General features: G+C 40.8%; 1 protein-coding gene across 9 annotated transcripts in view; it reads right to left on the reverse strand.

The window, feature by feature from the left end:
• The window catches only part of LOC5571245 (protein phosphatase 1 regulatory subunit 16A), a 488,636-nt gene that overhangs the window by 428,461 nt on the left and 47,281 nt on the right, over positions 1-12,894 (reverse strand). For 8 of the 9 annotated variants that reach the window (XM_021851208.1, XM_021851211.1, XM_021851209.1 and 5 more), the window contains 2 exons: positions 8,241-8,625; positions 4,649-5,228 (listed from right to left, as the gene is read on the reverse strand). The gene's annotated coding sequence lies outside the window, so the exon portion shown is untranslated. Of the gene's footprint in view, positions 1-4,648; positions 5,249-8,240; positions 8,626-12,894 lie in introns of all 9 variants that reach the window. The other variant, XM_021851206.1, reaches the window with a different exon arrangement.

A 12,894-nucleotide genomic window follows, 5' to 3' on the forward strand; every position in this document is an offset into this window, starting at 1 on the left:
TTTCTCACAAAAATGTATAAATTTGTACAAGGTTTTTGATGAAAATCACTGTGGAATCATTGAGAAATGTTTTCCAACAGTTAGAAACACTTCGTCTAACGAATACTTCTTGAAAAATTTTGTGATTCTTGCAAAATTACACCAAACAGTTTGTAGAATTTCTTATTCACATTTTCACAGTGTATTCTGTGCTTCGAAAATGACGCTTTTCAATTGAAACCGCTCTTATTTTCTTTTCAAAGGTGTAAATTGTCTTATAAAGGATCCCAGTTCTTGTACCACATTCTGTGGATCATATTTCTCCCAACAGAATTTACAACCACAACAACAGTTGGGTTGGGATGTAATTCTGTGACCGACAACTTTCCCGCCAGTGATGGCTCTTCATCACAATAATTAAAACTGTAGAGAGCCACTCAGTATTCCAAGCGTACATTACATGCAGGTGATCCTTCACAGTTAACAACGTCCATTCGTCATCATCCACCCTCGACGCTGAACAGTATTATGTTGATGACAGCTCTCACCATCCTACTGAGAGAAAAAAAAAATGAAATTACGGCAAATTTAATTACATCGACAATTATCACCAGCTTACGAGATGAATAAGATGAGAGCGTGAGTACGATAATGCCTGCAGTTTTACGACTGAATGTGAGGTGAAAAATTATGAATTTACGTTGGAAAAAGGTAATCGAATGCTTAAACGATTTCATTTGCACTGGAATCAATTATCAGGCACGAAACGTTCCACTGGCTTCTTCCGGAGAAGCTTGAAAGGGATTCTTCTAGAGAATCTTGAATGGCTTCTTCCAGAAAAACTTGGAAGGCTTCCAGAGAAGCTTGGAGAGCTTCTTCCAGTGAAGCTTGGAAGACTTCTTCCAGAGAAGCTTGGAAGGCTTCTTCCAGAGGAGCTTGGAAGACTTCTTTCAGGGAAGCTTGGAAGACTTCTCCAAGGGAAGCTTGGAAGGCTTCTCCAGAGAAGCTTGTAAAGATTCTTCCCGATAATGTTGAAAAGATTCTTCCCGAGAAGCTTGGAAGGCTTCTTCCAAAGAAGCTTGAAAGGCTTCTTCCAGAGAAGCTTGGAAGGCTTCTCCCAGGTAAGCTTGGAAGGCTTCTTCCAGAGGAGCTTGGAAGACTTCTTTCAGGGAAGCTTGGAAGACTTCTCCAAGGGAAGCTTGGAAGGCTTCTCCAGAGAAGCTTGAAAAGATTCTTCCCGAGAAGCTTGGAAGGTTTCTTCCAGAGAAGCTTGGAAGGCTTCTTCCAGAGAAGCTTGGAAGGCTTCTCCCAGGTAAGCTTGGACGGCTTCTTCCAGAGGAGCTTGGAAGACTGCTTTCAGGGAAGCTTGGAAGACTTCTCCAAAGGAAGCTTGAAAGGCTTCTCCAGAGAAGCTTGAAAAGATTCTTCCCGATAATGTTGAAAAGATTCTTCCCGAGAAGCTTGGAAGGCTTCATCCAGAGAAGCTTGAAAGGCTTCTTCCAGAGAAGCTTGGAAGGCTTCTCCCAGATAAGCTTGGAAGGCTTCTTCCAGAGGAGCTTGGAAGACTTCTTTCAGGGAAGCTTGGAAGACTTCTCCAAGGGAAGCTTGGAAGGCTTCTTCAGAGAAGCTTGAAAAGATTCTTCCCGATAATGTTGAAAAGATTCTTCCCGAGAAGCTTGGAAGGTTTCTTCCAGAGAAGCTTGGAAGGCTTCTTCCAGAGAAGCTTGGAAGGCTTCTTCCAGAGAAGCTTGGAAAGCTTCTCCCAGGTAAGCTTGGAAGGCTTCTTCCAGAGGAGCTTGGAAGACTTCTTTCAGGGAAGCTTGGAAGATTTCTCCAAGGGAAGCTTGAAAAGATTCTTCCCGATAATGTTGAAAAGATTCTTCCCGAGAAGCTTGGAAGGCTTCTTCCAGAGAAGCTTGAAAGGCTTTTTCCAGAGAAGCTTGGATGGCTTCTTCCAGGGAAGGCTTGGAAGGCTTCTCCCAGGAAAGCTTGGAAGGCTTCTTCCAGAGGAGCTTGGAAGGCTTCTTCGAGAGAAGCTTGGAAGGCTTTTTTCGAGGGAAGCTTGTAAGGCTTCTTCCCGAGAAGTTTGGAAGACTTCTTCCATAGAAGTTTCGAAGACTTCTTCGAAAAAAGCTTAGATGGCTTCTTCCAGAGAAGCTTAGAAAGCCTCATCCAGAGATGCTTAGAAGGTTTTTTTTCCAGAGAAGCATGGCAGGCTTTTTCTAGAGAAGCTGGGAAGGCTTCTTCTTAATAAGCTTCAAAGATTTTTTCCAAAGAAGCTTGGAAGGCTTCTTCGAGAGAAGCGTGGAATGCTTCTTCCCAGAGAAGCTTGGAATGCTTCTTCCAGAGAAGTTTTGAGGGCTTCTTCGAGAGAAGCTTGGAAGACTTTTTTAGAGAAGCTTCCTGAGCTGGAAGAATTCTTCCAGAGAAGCTTGGAATACTTCATAGAGAAAAGCTTGGAAGGCTTCTTCCAGAGAAGCTTCGAAGGCTTCTTCGAAAGAAGCTTGGAAGGCTTCTTCGAGAGAAGCTTGGAAGGCTTCTTCCAGAGAAGCTTGGAAGGCTTTTTTCAGAGAAGCTTGACAGACTTCTCAAAGGAAGCTTGGAAGACTTCAGGGAAAGAGCTTGGAAGGCTTCTACAAAAAGGCTTGAAAACTTCTCTCAGGAAGCTTGAAAGGCTTTTTCCAGAGAAGCTTAGAGGGCTTCTTCCATAGAAGCTTGGAAAGCTTCTTCCAGAGAAGCTTGAAAGGCTTTTTCCAAAGAAACATGAAAGGATTCTTCCAGAGAAGCTTGGAAAAATTCTTCCAGAGAAGCTTTGAAGGCTTCTTCCAAAGAAACTTGAAAGGCTACTTCCAGAAAAGCTTGGAAGGCTTCTTCCAGAGAAACTTAGAAGGCTTCTACGAGAGAAGCTTGGAAGGCTTCTTCTAGAGAAGCTTCAAAGACTTCTTCCAAAGAAGCTTGAAAGGCTTCTTCGAGAGAAGCTTGGAAGGCTTCTTCGAGAGAAGCTTGGAAGGCTTCTTTCAGAGAAGCTTGAAAGACTTTTTTAGAGAAGCTTGGAAGGTTTTTTCGAGGGAAGCTTTTTAGGCTTCTTCCAGAGAAGCTTGGAAGGCTTCTTCCAGAGAAGTTTCGAAGGCTTCTTCGAGAGAAGCTTGGAAGGCTTCTTCCAAAGAAGCTTGGAAAGCTTCTTCCAGAGAAGCTTGGAAGGTTTCTTCCAAAGAAGCTTGGAAGGCTTTTTCCAGAGTAGCTTGGAAGACTTTTTCCATAGAAGCATGAAAGGGTTCTTCCAGCGCAGCTTTGAAGGCTTTTTCCAGAGAAGCTTGGAAGGCGTCTTCCAGATAAGCTTGGAAGGTTTCTCCTAGAGAAGCTTGGAAGGCTGCTACCAGTGAACTCCAAGCTTGGTGGGCTTCTCCCAGAGAAGCTTGGAAGGCTTCTTCCAGTGAAGCTTGGAAGGCTTCTTCCCGAGAAAATTAAAAGGCTTCTCCCAAGAAGATCGGGAGCCTCCTTAGAAAATTGGGAGGCACCGGTCCTCATGCTTTTGGAGAGCTTAAGCCAAGAAGATAGGAAGGCTTCTTTACTAGTAGCTTCGAATACTTCTCTCAGGACACTGCCACAACTTCTTAAAGAAACCTTGAAACAATTTCTTTTTAAGGTATTTAAACGTCTAAAGAAGGAACGAGAACAATGCCCGTTATTGGCGTTGCCTATGCATAGGTCATAGCTACGAATTTTCCATCCCCTCCTATTTATCCAAGCAGTCATATAAAACTGCATCTGCAAAATTATTACCTTTGTTGCTTGGATCTACACCTACTGCAATCTTGAAACAAAGAAGCTCTTGAAGAGACCTACCATAATCTGTCTAATTTTCCGCTTCCATGACCCCACTCGTTCAACTCGTTTTCGCTTGCATCAAGAGCAGAGCAGCATAAATACTGGAGCATAACGCAACGCACAGGGCAAAACGATGCATACAAAGTTGCCGGAGCCTACACTTACGAACGCCAAGTCAAGGCCTACTGTTTTCACCTGGATGATTTCCACCCAACGCAATCGAAGCCTACTTCTTCTTCTTCAATCGAAGTCCGTGGCCATGCCCTTACACGAGTGGGAGAAACCGTACCGCTGGCACCTGATAAGACACAACTGGGCGTTATCAGCTCGTTCAACTTTTTCCCTGATAACGTACGTATGAAACACCGGGTAAAAATGTGGCGTCCAGTAGATAGCGAGATACATCCGAGGTTCTCTCCGCGCAGCACCAATCGGCAATCATCATCGATTTGGCGCTGAGCACGGCACTGATAGTGCTAGTGGTGGTTGTTTTCAATCCCGTTCAATGCCACCGAGCTCCGCACTCATATGACTACTAACTCTGATGGGGGATGTAACATGACACAATACCTCGACCGGAACTTCATCCGGTTTCAGGTGACATATTGCCCTCACAGTCACAATCAAGCCCATATGATACTCGACAACGTCTAGAGGAGGTCGGTCCGGACTTCAGTTTATCAAAGCAGAACCATCGAACCCAAAGCGATCAAACAACCGCCTTGTCGGATTTCCTCTCGGAATCAGGTTTCTCAAACCGTTTCAACGCGACCCCTTCTCTCTAAGCAGCTCCGCTGACCTTAAGGTTATTATAACGCCATAAAGGATGTGCACGGCTTACCTTTGAATTTAGATGTCGCGCTCGCCGCTTGCTTGGGTGAGGCTGTTACGCAGCAACAAATTTGCAAACCGGTTCCTTGACAGTTTGCCACAGTAGGCAGATTGAAAGGAACAAACTTGTTGGTAACAGCAACTGTTTCAAAAAAAACCGCTCCCTTGGCCTGTGGTTGCTTTGCTAACTCGACTACTACGATGGGTCCAATCTTTGGCACGCAACTCGCACTGATTTGCTTTCACAGTTGGACACTTGGTTCCCAATCAATGCACTGCACTGCTTCCTTTTGCTTCACACTGAGCACAACTTTTAAGGTAAATGACTTTCGTTTGTAACTTTTTTCTGGTCGATCTCAAATCGGTACAAATTACACCACACCGGGCTTGTAAATTTCCTTACGAGCTTTCGAGTCTCTGACACCGACTCGACTCGACTGCTTTTACTTCTTATTTTCCGAAACTTCAGACTGCACACGCGGCTTCTAATATTACCTCATGCCACACCTGGCTGCCAGGTATGCTTTAATTGCGAACGAACAATCACTCTTCTTTTCCCTCTTCGGTTGCACCACACTTCTTTTTCTTTTCTTTTGACGTTGGATAACGTCTTACGGCAACATATGGGGGTACAATTCAGAAAAACGAAAAATTGAGCATGTAACGAAAAATGGTCAGGTTTTGACCGCTAATAACTCAGTCATTTATCGATAGATTTTCAATATTTATCCATGAATCGATTGGAAATTTATCTACGCGTCGATCCAAATGGAGGACACTATTGATTATTATCAACAAACTATTGAAATATCGTAAAACGTTGACCCCTTTCTTATCTAACCAATCACGTTCAAGCACATTTTTCGGTTCCGCTTCCCACTATAAAAGCGCACCGCACCCTGCTTCTTCCCTCATTCTTCTTTTTGCCGTCTGACTGTGAACACGGTCGGCGAGCAAATTTCGAGAGTCATTCGCGTCCTCAGTTCAGTTTTCAATAGGACGCGAATACAACACGCATTAGAACCGAAGAACCACGCATTTCGGAGCCGCAGCAACTGAAGCCGCTCATTTGAGTGCACCAGCCAGCATAATCGTTTTCGGCCAGAAATCGTCACTACCAGCCAGTGCTCCGCTGTCATTGCCATGCGGGAGGCTAGCGCGGTCATTCTGGTTCATTAGATCGAGCGGCACAGCCGTCACCGTCCGTGTAATATTCCCTAATTTGTACGAAATGGCTGAAGAAAATCCGCACCGCAAATCTCATCGGGCGATGCAGATTGAAACCAGTGCGCCGTCAAAATGTGTCCGTGTTACGCAAATTCAACAATTCAATCGGCCCTTTTGAGAGCCAACAAATGTGTTTTAAAGAGTTATTTGTATAATATTCCCTAATGTGTTTACCACATTCTTGCTATAATCTCTTAATTCATCTCATAGCATCATACAATAATTGATTTATTACGAATAATTGACAATACGGCAATTTGAAGCTATTTCCGAGGATGCTGCTGCAGTGCCGTCGGGTTGCAATAACAGCATAATGCTAATCTGTACATCCCTTACCCAGACATCAGTTTCATATAGCCTATTTCCCAGATAAGAAAACGAAGAATATGAAAGGAGGAGCATCATCTGCTATTCTAAGGGTATAAAGCATCCCTCCTTCGTTGAATCTGGTTTCATTCTGTTTTCGCTTTCGAGCTGGTAAGAGCTCCTCCAAACCTGCTCAGCTCCTCGCCACCAGAGGCAAGCTGTTGTACGAGATGGCTGAAGAAAATCGACGAAAGCCGCTTGTTGAAGCGCACATCGTCATCCGCACCGCAAATCTCATCGGGCGAGGAGGATTGAAACCAGTGCGCCGTCAAAATGTGTTCGTATTACGCAAATTCAACAACTCAATCGGCCCTTTTGAGAGCCAACAAATGTGTTTTAAAGAGTTGATTGTGTAATATTCCTTAATTTGTTCGAGATGGCTGAAGAATATCGACCAAAGCCGCCAAAATGTGTCCGTGTTACGCAAATTCAACAATTCAATCGGCCCTTTCCAGAGCCAACAAATGTGTTTTAAAGAGTTGATTGTGTAATATTCCCTAATTTGTTCGAGATGGCTGAAGAAAATCGACCAAAGCCGCTTGTTGAAGCGCACATCGTCATCCGCACCGCTAATCTCATCGGGCGAGGAGGATTGAAACCAGTGCACCGTCAAAATGTGTCTGTGTTACGCAAATTCAACAATTCAATCGGCACTTTTCAGAGCCAACGAATATGTTTTAAAGAGTTATTTGTATAATATTCCCTAATGTGCTTACCACATACCTGCTATAATCACTTAATTCATCTCGTAACATCATACAGTAATTGATTTATTACGAATAATTGACAATACGGCAATTTGAGGCTGTTTCCGAGGATGCTGCTGCAGTGCCGTCGGGTTGCAATAACAACATAATGCTAATCTGTACATCCCTTACCCAGACATCAGTTTCATATAGCCTATTTCCCAGATAAGAAAACGAAGAATATGAAAGGAGGAGCATCATCTGCTATTCTAAGGGTATAAAACATCCCTTCTTCGTTGAATCTGGTTTCATTCTGTTCTCGCTTTCGAGCTGGTAAGAGCTCCTCCAAACCTGCTCAGCTCCTCGCCACCAAAGGCAAGCTGTTGTACGAGATGGCTGAAGAAAATCGACGAAAGCCGCTTGTTGAAGCGCACATCGTCATCCGCACCGCAAATCTCATCGGGCAAGGAGGATTGAAATCAGTGCGCCGTCAAAATGTGTCTGTGTTACGCAAATTCAACAATTCATCAATCGGCCCTTTTCAGAGCCAACAAATGTGTTTTAAAGAGTTGATTGCGTAATATTCCCTAATTTGTTCGAGATGGCTGAAGAAAATCGACGAAAGCCGCTTGTTGAAGCGCACATCGTCATCCGCACCGCAAATCTCATCGGGCGAGGAGGATTGAAATCAGTGCGCCGTCAAAATGTGTCTGTGTTACGCAAATTCAACAATTCATCAATCGGCCCTTTTCAGAGCCAACAAATGTGTTTTAAAGAGTTGATTGCGTAATATTCCCTAATTTGTTCGAGATGGCTGAAGAAAATCGACAAAAGCCGCTTGTTGAAGCGCACATCGTCATCCGCACCGCAAATCTCATCGGGCGAGGAGGATTGAAACCAGTGCGCCGTCAAAATGTGTCCGTGTTACGCAAATTTAACAATTCATCAATCGGCCCTTTTCAGAGCCAACAAATGTGTTTTAAAGAGTTGATTGTGTAATATTCCTTAATTTCCCCTTTTCAGGGCCACAAAATCAATGAAAAAGAGTTATTTTGAATTAATACATTTGAAAAACAATTCTTCAATATAATCGCCTAAGCTTCTGAATACATGTAAAGTGATTATTTTGTATTAACACAAAATAATAACACACAATGTCTATAATAAATCAGAATTGACATGCAACAAATAGTGTGAAAATTAATTGGATTTTTAGCAAAAGAAATGTTTCATAAGTTTGTGACTGTCTCAAGCCAGCAAATAGAAGAAGCTAACGTTATCCAACGTCAACTTGGCGGTCGTATCTCGGAAACAACCTCTTACTTTTTTTCCAGCAGGCTCAGCAGGCCACGGTGAATGGTTGGTAAGTTGTTACATTCAGCAGCAAACCAAAACACGATCACGACAATGGCGCGCGGCCTGAGTAAGCGTTGTATTTTTCACTCGAATTTTGTTGTTATTTTTTTCTGCAGTTAAGTTGAATTTTCCGGTCGTTCTGCTCGAAATTATGTTAACGTTGTTTCTTCTTTTCAATAATGCACAATGCACTGGGGCTGAAAACTCCCGACAAAATGCTGCGCTTGCCGTGTTATTGTTGTAGTAGGCGTTTCGCGCTCGCTCGCGTCACAAATTGTCAATTCAAATGGAATTCCGAAACCGAAAATGAATGGATGTTGACACTACGGTCGGTCCGGTTCGATGCGTGGGTCTGCAAAAAAACAGAATAAAACAAAAGTGAATGGGAGATGCACGGTTATTAGATTACTGCTTAATGAGAGGATGAAATTTCGCGCTGGTTTGCAGGTCGTGGTCAAACAGGTGGCGAAAATTGCATTTGAATACTGCATTTCGGGGGATGGAGTTTGCGAATTAGCGTTAATTGTGCCTGATCATAAATAAAGTGGAAATGTTGCAAATCTTTCAGGCAATTCAATGCAATTTTGTTTACGCAATCATGTTGATCGTAAAGTTTATAGAAATGCAGTCAACTCTTACTAAATCTATATTTTGTATCTCAATATCGAGTTATGGAACCATATTAAAAGTTGGTTGTCATGGCTACCTCGATGGTCCCATGAATCATAGTCAGGCATTGCAGAATTTGTTCTCAATTGATTTTGAAGCACGATCAAGGAAAGCGGAGAAAAACATCGCATCTGTCTCGGTCCATGATCGGCAATGTTTCAAGAGTTGTAAGGCGGCATCCACAAATTACGTAACGCTCTAGGGGGAGGGGGTAGACTCAAGCGTTATGGCTCACACAAAATTTTTAAATTTTTCATACAAAAAGCGTAGCGGAGGAAGGGGGAGTGGGTCCTAAATTTCCAATTTTTGCGTTACGTAATAAATGAAGGTGCCTAACAAGCTTGATAAATAGCAGCAGCGAATGAGAATCCTGAAGAGAGAGCGATGATAGAACCCATTTTTCTCGCTTATTTACTATATCCCCCCGATATAATCAGAGCTGTACTGCCGTGAATCGCAAGTCAGTCCCATCTGCATTTTCGTCAAAAATGAGTTGAGCTCAGTTTTCAACATATCTTTCAATGCTCTTTCAGCTGCACTAATGAGATAAAATGTTTTGTTCAGAAAAAATAGGAAACAACAGCAAGTCAAATTGTCCCATAATGAAAAGTAACCGCATATCAGTCCCACTACAGATTACCGCACCGTGTAACACAAAAATGAACCGTCTTTTGATTATCTTTATATTTTTCTCGAGCAGATATCGTAGTGAAAAGCAAATTCTGAAAGTTTCATTAAGATTTGATCATGTTCCAATTCTGTGGAATTTTTTGAATAATCGTATGGAAAACGAGTTTGAAAACTTCACAGCCCATTTTCTCAATGCCTACTTTTTACAGATGGGACTGACTTGCGATTCACGGCAGTGTAGAAGTAGACGATAAACAGACTATCATAAGCGAGACTCTTAATTTTCTCAGAATTTTACCTCTGTTCATAGTTGCACTGATTTTGTGTTCTTCAACTCGATATCTACTTTAGCCGATGGTCCCTTCAATATTGAGTTATAGAGAGTTGACTGTACAATGAGCTCAATAACATACACCCAAGTAACATCAGTACCGTAATTTCGGATGAAATTGATCACTTTTCACGATTTTTCTCGTCTGTTTTCTATAATGTTGACAATGCCGAACAACTAAATGCAGGAAAACAAGTACAAAGGTGAGCCTCATTGGCTCACGTACCGAAATTTTTTAACAAATGTCATTTTAGTGCTAACAAATATCTCTAAAATAAAAAAATCGGGGCATCTCATTTCGGGGTGAAATTGATCACTTGTCAATGCGATTATTGTTAGTTTCCAAAACAATTCTTCTAAACAAATTCGAGCTCCCTGAATCCGAATATGGTTGTTAAATTCTTAACAATACAATATTTATATAAATATTGAACAGTTAAATTTCAAGAATTACGCGGAAAACGCCTAAATGTATGCAATTTTCTAAAGAAATTCCCTGATGTCAATCAGAAATTCAATTATTTCAACCAAATGAGCAAATTGTTACGAGCTTTGGTGATGAAATCTGGTTTGGGGATATATCTTAAGGTGAAGCGGCGTGTAACTCAAAGAATCATTAGAATCATCATTGATGTAATAGTAGTAGTGTCGCCTTTCCATGTATATTTTCAAAACAAACAAACAAACAAAATATATAACATTTGTGTTAAGCATATTTTTATGTAAACACATGGGAAATTTAGTAGATTGACGAGTATTGGAAATCAAAATTAACTGTTCAATCGTATATATCTAAAGAAAACATTACATCCACATTAAATGCTATGATTTAACAGATAGCAACTCTGACATCACTGCGCTCAACGATCGCGATGATTGTGCACACACGATAGACGCGTCCCGACGCATCCCGACGCATCGCACTGTGGAGCTTTTCAATTATTTTGGGTGGTCCAAATTGATAAACACTTGGTATGATTTTATGCTTCGTAGAGATGGTTTCTGTAATATTAGAGAATCTAAAAACAAACAACGTATGAGTTTCAAGTTTCTAAGCTTTGTCCAACCTTTCCGCACTGAAAATTAATACAACAGAAAAAAAGTTCGATATTTTAGACTATGAACACAGTCATGTCTCAGTGTGCGGTGGTGGCGTCGATTCGCAGCAAGTGAAAACCATCGCCATAATAGTTTTGAGTGATGCGGTTGATAAAACTTTATAAATATTTGATTCCCGTTTGAAATGTGTTCCTTTAAGGAAAGTGAATGTAAGATTTGTTAAGTGGAAGTGTAGTGAACGCAATATGAAATCCAAAACACAAATGCTTGCTGCAGAATTACAATGGAAAAGGTAAGCACCTTCTATTTACAAGTGTAGTTGTGGGAGGCAATAAAATGCGGCATGAAATCGGAGATTTTTTTTTGAGAATATAATTCTCATGTATATTGTCACTAAATTGATAATGCTGTATCTGAAAGTGTTGAATTAATATTGAAATACCACCTGAAGCATTTTTCTTCGCATAAATTATCCATTAAATCATGTGATAAGCAGTTATATTTCATCGATGTTGCAAATACCAATACTATCATAACAATATGTTAATGATTTTGGAAGAAGCCATTTTGTGATGACGCACTAAAAGGCCTTAATCATCCTCTCAAACTTTCAGGTTTATACCATGTTCGAATCCTTGTTTATAACTAGGAGTTTATGGATGTTTGTCAATACTGCACCGTACATGATTTTGAAATTTTGCATTATTTTCATAGTAATTAAAATTCGTTAACGCAAAAAACTTCACAACACGCAATTCGACAATAGTTACGACAAACAATGCTCATTCACTGCATGTTAAATTTATATTTGTGCTCCATAAGGAAGAAATAAAATCTAGTGAGACGATGATCAATTTCACCCTACTGATCAATTTCACCCAAATTTACGGTAGCTGAATAACAGTTTATTCAGCTAAAATAAGCTATAAAGTGGTTTGTTGAACTATTATTCCACTAAAATGTTTGTTGGGCGCTACAAGCAGCGGATATTACATATAATCTTTCTAGAGCTTGCAACAGAAGTCTTTGAAAGCTCGTTGAATATTCTAAGAAGCTCAGAAAGCTGTTCCCAAAAGCTTCAGTAAGCTTTTTTAAAAAACCTAATAAAGCATTTTACAAAATCTTCAGAAACTTTTATCGAGAGCTACAAATGTGGAAACTGAAGTATTTTCTTAGAAGCTTTTCCAAAACTCTCTCAGAACTATTGAGGTTGTCTCATAAGAGTTAGAAAGCTTTCAAAAAAGCTGTCCTGCAAAATGTGAAGTACTACTCCCGGAACTCACAGGAAGCAGCTCTCATAAGCTTTGGGAGGTTGCTCCCATAATTCTCGAGAAACCTTTTTTAGAAGCATCGACAATCTCCTTTAAAGTTATCCTACACAGATTTTCAAAACTTCTAACATGAGCTTTGAAATCTTCTTGACTCCGAACGCGGCTTCCTAATGATTTCCGAATGCGTCTTCCTAAAAATTTTGAGTAAAACGTCTAACGTAGCTACAAATAGTAAGTACCAAAAATTATTGCCAAGAAACTTAATACAGCAAGTCCCAGAATATTGACACGTATATTGAGCTGTTTGGATTACCACAATTGGCATGTTATTTTTAATTGTTTAACTCACTACGCGTGGTAAAAATGGATAAATGAAGACATGGCTACCTACAGAGAGGCTGTACACTTTAATATATATCAACACATATGTCGAGCTCAATGCACTCTAATATGTTTTGACACATACCAGAGATAGTTTATCCAGCTTTGAAGGAAAGCTTTTCAAAGCTTTAGAAAAATAAACTTTTCACAGCTGAAGGAAGAAGCTTATTCATGCCAAGGAGAGACGAAATTTTCTCAAACATCCAATGAAAAATATATAATGCTTAGAAGGAAAGCTTTTCCAAGGTTCTAAAAAAACTTAAAAGAAACTTTTTCAATA

Source organism: Aedes aegypti, chromosome 3 (genome assembly GCF_002204515.2).
Source record: "Aedes aegypti strain LVP_AGWG chromosome 3, AaegL5.0 Primary Assembly, whole genome shotgun sequence".
NCBI classification, from domain to species: domain Eukaryota; kingdom Metazoa; phylum Arthropoda; class Insecta; order Diptera; family Culicidae; genus Aedes; species Aedes aegypti.